The sequence below is a fragment of the Pseudochaenichthys georgianus genome, chromosome 24, assembly GCF_902827115.2.
Source record: "Pseudochaenichthys georgianus chromosome 24, fPseGeo1.2, whole genome shotgun sequence".
Taxonomy (NCBI): Eukaryota; Metazoa; Chordata; class Actinopteri; order Perciformes; family Channichthyidae; genus Pseudochaenichthys; species Pseudochaenichthys georgianus.
Genome location: NC_047526.1, coordinates 29510278 through 29519977, shown reverse-complemented (window position 1 = coordinate 29519977; position 9700 = coordinate 29510278).

The window sequence follows — 9700 nt, the reverse complement described above, 5'->3', positions numbered from 1 at the left end:
GAACCGCTTATTACCACAGATTCATAAAATTGCCATCTGGTGGTCACTTTAATTGAAATAACTTAAATACTTTAAATAGCCATTTGTCGGTTTTCATACCCTATCATCCCCTACACACGGATTTACTGTACACAATCTTTGTCGTAGTATAAATGTGTCTTTAGATGTCTGTGATGGGGGTTTCTTAGTGAGAACTACGGAAAAAAACTGCTAAGCTTTTGTTCATCACCTCATCCAAGTTGTTAATGTTGTGAACTCATTAAAAGCTCTTTGGGGGGGAATTAGCATAACGATGAATATGCATGTGGAACTGTTGTCTGGTTGACAGAAACGACAGCTCAATATCTATCACACATGAGTGGCACACGGACACACGTACAGAATAACAAGTCAACTTGCACACTGACACATAGCACCCACGCTCACACATGTACACACACACACACACACACACACACACACACACACACACACACACACACACACACACACACACACACACACACACACACACACACACACACACACACACACACACACACATATATGTACACAATGAGGAAACTCAGTGTTGTGACCAGAAAGCCCATCATGATCATTATTATTTTCTGCAACACAGGCCCCTCAACGACATTACTCCAGGTCTTGCAGCTGGCTGACATTTGGCCATATGGTGTCTGTGTGTGTATGTGGGTGTAATCGACTGAATGTTTGGGAGATGATAGAACAGTATGTGTGCGTGGGAAAGTGAGAAAGAAAGAGAAAAACAGACAATGTTCCTAAAACAGAAAGGTACAGAGTTAATTCACGTTCACACAGGAGAGCCAGCTGAACGCCCTTGACCTTTACACTGAACATGCTTTGATTGTAGAGGTCTGTCAACATGGAGGTCCACTATAGGCAAGGCAGGGCAAGTTTATTTATATAGCACCTTTCAGCACCAGGCAATTCAAGGTGCTTTACAAAAATGAAAGGCATTTAAAAACAGTAAAAGATAATAAAAGAAACATTAAAAGAAAAACCAAAAATGAAAGACATTAAGAAAATGGCATTTAAAATCAGTCATTAAAAAGAAAAGCTAATAAAATAAACATTAAAAGATAAAAGTTACAGTGCAGTCTAAGATATGAATAGTTCAATTCTTTCGGTTCTTGATTTTTTATTTATTTATTCCCTTTGGAAATCCGAACATTTCCGTCCCGATTGTTAATTTAGACTGATTGTTTTCACCATGTTATGCTCGCATGACATCCACAATCGGACCCTCAGGAGGGTGTACTAGCCCCCTACTCTGCTTTGCGTACCATAACAAAGTCTTTAAGTGTTACCTGAACACCCCGTGTTACCAAAACACTTTTCACCCGTCGGTGCTGTGATACTTGTTCCTCAGTACAACTCACCCAAAAACTGATCGTAAACCCTGGCTACGACGGATATCCCAAATATCCTACTTTCGAGCAGTCCCTCTCATAAATGTCATGGAGTTTAATTACATTTAAATTTAAAACATTAAAAGAAAAAATACATGGATAAAAGTTACAGTGCAGTCTAAGATATGAATAGTTCAATTAAAAGCAGCGACAAAAAGAAAAGTCTTCAGCCTGGATTTAAAAGTAGTCAGAGTTGCAGCGGACCTGCAGGTTTCTGGGAGTTTGTTCCAGATATTTGGAGCATAATAACTGAACGCTGCTTCTCCATAGCTATAGCAACACCCACAATAGGAAATGAGACTAGCTGTGAAAGGTTGATTTCATGTGACTGTTAGTCCATTTTGTCTTTGGGTTTAATAATAATAATAATACATGTTTTTTCTACAACGCTTTTTCTGGTGCTGAAAGCGCTATAGAAGCAAGTAAAGAAATAAAAAAGAGTGCTAAACTAGTTGGAATAGGTGTTACAGGATTAGGAGCTGAAGGCAAGAGTGAAAAGGTGAGTTTTGAGGGCTTTTTTGAATGACGTGAGAGTGTTCAGAGGTGACTGGCCATATACTATACTCTGGCCAGCAAGAGGACTTTACAACATTGAATGTATGACTGGCAAACATTCTTAGTGCTCCTTTGTTAAAAATAAATAAATAAACACCATAAAATAAATGCTATTAGAATGACAACATTTTCCATTTACAGTCACAATCAGCACAATAAAGTGTTCACTGTCAGTATTACTCACAATATGACGGCCATCAGCAGCCCTCTCTACACACCCACTCCTAATCCTGAAATACCTGCTTGGCAGCTTTAATTAACCGCTTTAGCACCCATGGCTGTATAAAGAGAATGGTAGCACCCTGCCAAGCCAGACTCAGACACCCTCCCTACGCTCGGCACGTCCCAGGATCCTCGCCAAGGCCTCCACTCCGAATGGAGCCATAGCTTTGTGTGCACAGCGAGCCAGAAAACCATCAGAGAAAATAGATTCTCAATCACACATTCAGAAGTAGCAGTGTAGGTGGAAGGCTTCTTGTGCAGCCAGATCTAACATTGAATCATGTTATCCTCCATCTTCTGCTGCCACTGTTCCGGTTTAACTGGTTCCAGGGGCGGATCTACCGGGGTGGCATGGGGTGGCAACTGCCACCCTAAACAATAGCCTTGCCACCCCAGCTGCCAGCCCAGTTGGCATCTTTGTTTTGAAAGAAAAGTTGTGGCTCATCGGACATTTATGAGAGAAAGTCTCTAATGTCCGAGTGCAAGTGAATGCACCACAAGATGCACGTCATGTAACCCCCGGTCCTGGCGCGAGAGTGGAAATATGATTGGTGGCGAATTCACTTGAACGGGGAACGGCGCAAAACGAGAAGCCTTTCGTTCGGACCCAAGCACTGAAGGAATGAGGTAGTTGCGGTCTACAATGACAGATAAGAGAATGTCAAGTTTGGCTGTACTCAGCATTGAATCAAAACGCACTACAGCTGTTGATCTTAATAAGTTTGTGAGGCGTTTTGCTGAACAAAATAGTAATCGCTGCATTCAGCTGTAATAGACATGTCAACTTGATGCTCTGCTCACGGATGACTCGATGAGAATAACAAACTGTTAAGATGATGACCTTGAATGCGTGTATATATTTTTTTTCTTTGTGGGGGTCTGCCCCCAAAAAACAGTTTTAAGTCCTGAGAAAGTAAAATCAGACAGCGTGTAAAACTACACTGCCCAGCCAACAGAAAGTAACCACTTTGATTTAACTAGGCCAGTAGGTAAGGACCTTCCACTGGATAATAACTGCAGCGATGTTTATGTTTTAGCTGAATACACGTTTTTTTAACCCTAACTGATGCAGTTAGTCACTTCTTTAATGTTTGTTCTTTCTGATGTAAAGTCAAGGTTGTAACTGTATATCAATAATTATATAATTACTTGTTTTTCAAATTTGAAGGAGGGTGAGCAAGCATCTTGATGAATATTCATCATTAACTCCTCCAAAAAATATAGTTTATTCAATAATAAATGAATATGTGAATCATAACAGTTCTTCACTATATCTGTAAAGCGTCTTTGAGCACCTGTAAAAATGCTAACAAATTAAATCTATTATTATTATTATTTATTAACAGTGATTGACAGCTGATAGGAATAATATGATTGTTAATAGTATCATATTCATTCAGACAAACATCGATGAGACAGTTAATTAATGTACTTATTGCAGCAGTCTGCATAGATTTGGTTCCCCTGCTGGTCTAAGAGTGAGACAAACTCATTCAGTTATTGTTCAGTTAACATTCATTAAATTACGTCTGCCACCTTATATGTAAGGCTTTACTGATGTGCCACAATAATATCACCTATGTGATTGATTTAAAATATTAATATTGTGGCTTTCCAAGTTAAGATTGATTGTAGGGGTGTAACGGTTCACAAACATTTACGTACCTCGTTTTTAGGTCACAGTTCGGTTCGGTACGTTTTCGGTACAGCAGAAACAATTATCACAAAACATTAAATATTTTTTTTTAATTATTATTAAACTGTGACTAATGTATTCAAATAAATACAAAATATAGTAAAATAAATATTAAGGTTCAGCATTTCGATGAACTGAAATAATCTGTATTTGAACTGTACTAGTACCTAAGCAGCCAGCTTGACATTAGGACTTGCTTGTCATTGTATTTTCATGTTGTTTAAAGAAAGATGAACTTGTCCACATTGCTTGCCGAAAGGGCAGATCTGCTGGCACTAACAATGTCTCCTGCTGTGGAGAACACCCTCTCTAGGGACAGAGGTAGCAGATACAGCCAGGTAGCGCTTTGCTAACATGGCAACATAAGGATATTTGGCGTTTGTAATAGCTTTGGCTCGGTCTGAACTTTCTGCGAGTGGTGGAGGCTTACATGCTAGTGGGAGTTGGGTTTGCACTTCAGTCTTTTTTCTTTTGGTACCGGTGATATTCACATTCGGGTGATGCCTTTTCAAATTAGTGTGATGTATTGCCAGCCGCGTAAGCCAATGTTAGTTGAACAATGCCAGCAAACAGCTTTGGTTCGGTCCACCTGTCTTTGTCCGTCATCCTTGTACGTAACTGCGAAACCAAAATGTTCCCAAACCGGAGACTTCAATGATGCTGGAGGATTTTCAGCTCAACTTTATCTGCGTTCGCCATTTCGACAGTTCCTCAAATTACTGACTACATTTGAACGCATTCCTGTGACCAGCTCTCATAGTATGCCTCTCGTCCAATGAAATTAAATGATATAGATTACTTCCAGAAAGTTGTTCATGTTCTCAATTTTTTACCTTTAACGCTATATTCGTTCGGTACACACGTGTACCGAACCGAAGGGCCCGTACCGAATAATTTAAGTACGGGTACGTGTACCGTTACACCCCTAATTGATTGATATGATTGCGATTTAAATCAGCATATACTTCTGTCAGGGGATGCCACCTCTCAAAATCTCCTGCCACCCTCTTGCCACCCCATGAATATTTGTCTAGATCCGCCCCTGACTGGTTCCCCGATCAACTGGTTGACAGATGTGGAGGCGTGGCCTTCGACTGAAATACACATTTCGATCGCTTCTTCTGTAGTTTACATAAATCTTTTGGTATATTTGGCTGGATAGGAACACTTTGATGCACATTCAGTACCAGTGTGTGAGGTTGTGGTTACGATGGCGATATCCGGACGCGAACAGCGAGGACTACAATAAGAAAAACGAGTTGACATGGGCATGTCTGTTCAAAACATTGCGAGCTCCAATAAATCATTTAAACCAGCTATTGTTGGCAGAGTTATTACTGAATATCGTTCTTAATGTGATACCAAGTCCATCTGAGACCTGTGTACACCTTCAGACAGCCTCCAAGTGAAGCACACGTTGTTTACTCACAGTTTGAAAGCAGCGTGGAGAAGTCTTCAGCTGTGTTAAACTGTGATCCGCTCGAATAAATCCTTAAAACCAGCTATTGTTGCCCGAATTATCACTGAATATCGTTCCTAATGTGATACCAAGTCCATCTGAGACCTGTGTACACCTTCAGACAGCCTCCCAGTGAAGCGCACGTTGTTTACTCAGAGTTTGAAAGCAGCGTGGAGAAGTGTTCAGCTGTGTTAAACTGTGATCCTCTCAGGTAAACTGTGATTCGCCCATGGAAAATGGGATCCGCCCAGATTAAACTGTGTTACATCTTCTGTGGCTATCTACCAGCGATCATGTTTAATATGAAAGACACACACATACATCCCTTATAAAAACGGCATTCTGCAGCACTCATCCAGATAACATGTGACTCTTAACTCGTTTTGCAAAGATAGCAGCAGAAATGTCATTGCTGCATGTGCAGGGATATTTAGACTTTAAAATGCTGATGGGTCATTAATCTTGGTCTCGGCAAACAATATTAGGAATCTTCTATTCCAACTACATAATATTCAGTGTCCATCGACATGAAAATAACAAAAAAGTTCATGCTGGACTCAAACCCGAGTCCCAACAGCAAAAGTCACTCCAGCCCTGCACGTTATGAGTGTGCCACAGACCAACACGATACTTCTCAGAGAATCAAAAACAAAATAACAGTGTTCAAAACACTCACGTCAATTACATTACATGACATTGCATTTACCTGACACGTTTATCTAAAGCGACTTACAATAAGTGCATAAGACCAAGAAGATAAAAACTTGAAGAAAACATAATCATAAAGTACATCAGGTTTCATAGAACCAACACATTTAAAGTGCTACTCAACTGGCTTTAGATAAGCCATTCCTTTATTAGTATATAAGTGCTTTGTTAATAATGCTAACGTCAATAAATCCTTTACAAACTATTCGTGTTGTCAGTTTTACATTTGTATCATATATCGTTATTAATATGATGTCGATTTGATACCCGTTTATACTTGTATAAACAAGGATATCTGATCTCGGTGGGTCTTAATGAGGCTTGATACAGACCTCAGTCAGTATACTATATTATAATATGTATATTATGGCTTAAAGTGTACATACATTCGCTCACATTATAAATGATGGTCGGGTTGCATTTTTCTGGAACTTTTTAACAAGGTTAATCTAAAATATTGTAGTGTGGTGGTTCGATATGTCGTGTTGATCTGTGGTGCACTCATAACGTGCAGGGCTGGAGTGACTTTTGCTGTTGGGACTCGGGTTTGAGTCCAGCATGAACTTTTTTGTTATTTTCACCAGAAGTAAAAAGCTAAGGCTATAAACAAACTACATGACGTTGGCATGGCAACACATAACCACTGCTAAGCTAAAGGCGGTCTCATGTCACTTGTAAGCAACCGCCGTTTTTCTGACACATAGATGCTTCTGACATTCACAAGTGGAGTATTTACTGATGTATTTCATGTCGGGGAACACAATTGGAAGATCTCTCAAGCTTGTGTTAAGCATAGACCTTATTTCACCATAAACGTTTTCAAAAACGGTTGACATCGAGACCAGGGAACGGAGGCTATAAAAGGTTATGTGAGGACTTGTTTCTGCACCACTCTATTGAAGTGAGAGTGTTATGTACTGATGTCAAATGTGATGTTGTCCTTTTTCATATGCAATGAGTGTGGGTCCTGCAGTGGGGGAATGGACAACACACTCTCACTCCCTAAGCGTCCAATAGCGACGTTTGGTCAGTGTCCGTGGTGTCCAATTGTGACACTCCTAGGCTCCTTCAGCGTCATAAAGGGACGCAAATAGCTTTCAACTGATTGCAATGTATTCCCATCTGCGTCGGGATTTGACGCTCATGGAAGCACGGCATTCGTTTATGTCGGCTGCCCTTAAAGGTAATGTGAGCGTCCATTCCCAGGAGTAAATGGCAGAAGACACTACACTACCCAGAATCCCCAGCTATCGTTTGGACTACACCATGTGCTCTTGACAAACCCCAGTCCTCAAGCTCTGTGATTGGAGAGTGTGCTCCGAGGGTTAAGCCGATTCTCGAGCAGCACTTGAAATGGGATGGAACCACGGCAGACTGTCCAAAACTGGATTTGAACGGGTCCACCGCGCACATTTAAAACATATAATTAATAAATGGGTGAAAATTGCTTGTGCCCAATATGGGCAGTATTAATATATATACCCACATGCCAGCTAAGGTCAGAAGAGCTTTATTTAACAGCTGGTCTTATGTGTGTGACCCCTGTGATAACATTACATTACATTAATTGATAAGCCTGAAACATGCACTTGTCAAGGTTCAGAGGCACATTTTGCAAATATGGCAGTAGCCATCGATCAGCTTAAGATAAGATATACTTTATTGATCCCAAGTTGGAACATTTGCGTTACATCAGCATGTGTAACAGTTAAATATGCAGTGGTGTTTATTTGAAAATCATTTAGTATAATCACATAAATTCTGTGTTTTATATTCAACAATTCTGTGTTCTTTATTTATTGATTGTTCAATACCTGACAAGGCCGGAGATGAAATATCTACATACATCTTATAAGAGTATAATACATTATGTATAATATCAGTTAAAATAAGTGTTTCAACATAGTTAACATTGCTGGAGGTATGCACAAATATTGATAGATGTCTTGTAATGCACTGTTGAGGAACCTGCGACCCAAGTTTTTCATTCAGTGCAGAACTACACCATAGTTGTGTAGGCCTATATGATAAGTCAATAAACCTTAGACAATCTTGAAATCTTGAACGGGATGTGCAAAATAGTCATTACATACAGTCTTTAATTAACAATTAGTAGAGAATAACGAGTAATGAATATACTTTATAGGGATCGTATTAATATCTAATAATAAAAATATTGAAATTCAATAACATGCTTTAACCACCAGGTGTCTCTTTATATCATCTGTGCACCTTTATGGTGTAAATACAGCGTATCTACCAATTGGATCAAATATAAAAGTGAGCCGAATTGGTGTTGATACTGCAAGGAGACGTATTGTGTGAAAAGAAATGTAAGATGTTGTTTAATGGCTGATATATTTATGATCCACGTCACGTTTTCAGTTCCTCATGTTTGTCTTCTCATCAGGGCTCTATAAATACAGAACTACGGCAGATATGTAATATGTAATGCAGCCGAACCGTGTATTACAATGCCGTTATGTGATGACTTTCAAAGAGAAAAGCAAGCACACTCGGAATAAGGTATTATTATTATTTTGGTCTGTTTCCGGTATTTGTTAATGACGATGTGCTCTGAGATGTGAGACTGGAATTGCACAGGGGGGAAATAACGTAAGCTATCTTTAGATGCGGATTTTGTTAAACTAATATGTTTAGGCTGTGGACCAACACTATACATTGACGGGGAAGGGGGTAGCAATAAAGATAACACCATTAAACAGTTACACAACATAACATAAATAATATCGATAGCAGCGTCCCCAGCAACCACCTTGGTAACAATGAAAACGTCGCGATTTCCTGAAGTAATCTTCGTAATAACTAGCAAACTAAAGATCATGTACATCCACTGCACACATAATCTGAAATAACAACTCATATTTCTCGCATCAAATGACATCAAAACGCATTTTAATGGCCAAATTAACTTTAAAATAGACCTTTTCTACCGAGAATAAAACGAATTTCGGCCATGTTTTCTTTTTCTGCAGGGAGAAATTTGAAGATCACGTGACATAGACGCCAGCCATCGGAATGAATGGTGAAAAAAACGGGGTTTGTCAAACAGAGCACATGGGCCCTTTCTCATTTCATCAAATCCCCCTCCTCGACTCCTCGGTCCTCCGGTAGTGACCCGGAAATGAATTTCAGCGCGCCATGTTGAAGGACATCTCATTTCTCTAAATGCACTTCGAGGACCGAGGATCGAGCGTCGAGGAGGCTCTCTGGAGGAGCTATAACCGAGGATACACTGATGGGTCCTCCACGGTCCTCCACGGCTGCTTCGTGGATGCATTTCCGGCAACAGAGATGTTTCAAAGACTCGTGAAGCACGGCCGGACTTATCTCAGCCAATGACAGCTCTGCATGCATCCCCTGGATATTATTTCATTAACTGCTTTCATCGCGACGCGATGTTTACAGTGAGAACAGCTGTGAGGTCCGTGCAGAAAGCAGAGCAGTGTGTATAATATATATCACTCAGTAGAACAGGCCTACTCTTTTTGCTTTAGTTTAGTAGATATCTACAAACAAAGAGTCGATATTTTTCTAAAACCATTTAGTGCTTCACAATAAAATACACCACGGCTGTAGCCTGTTTTAGGAGCTGTATATGCGTGTGTG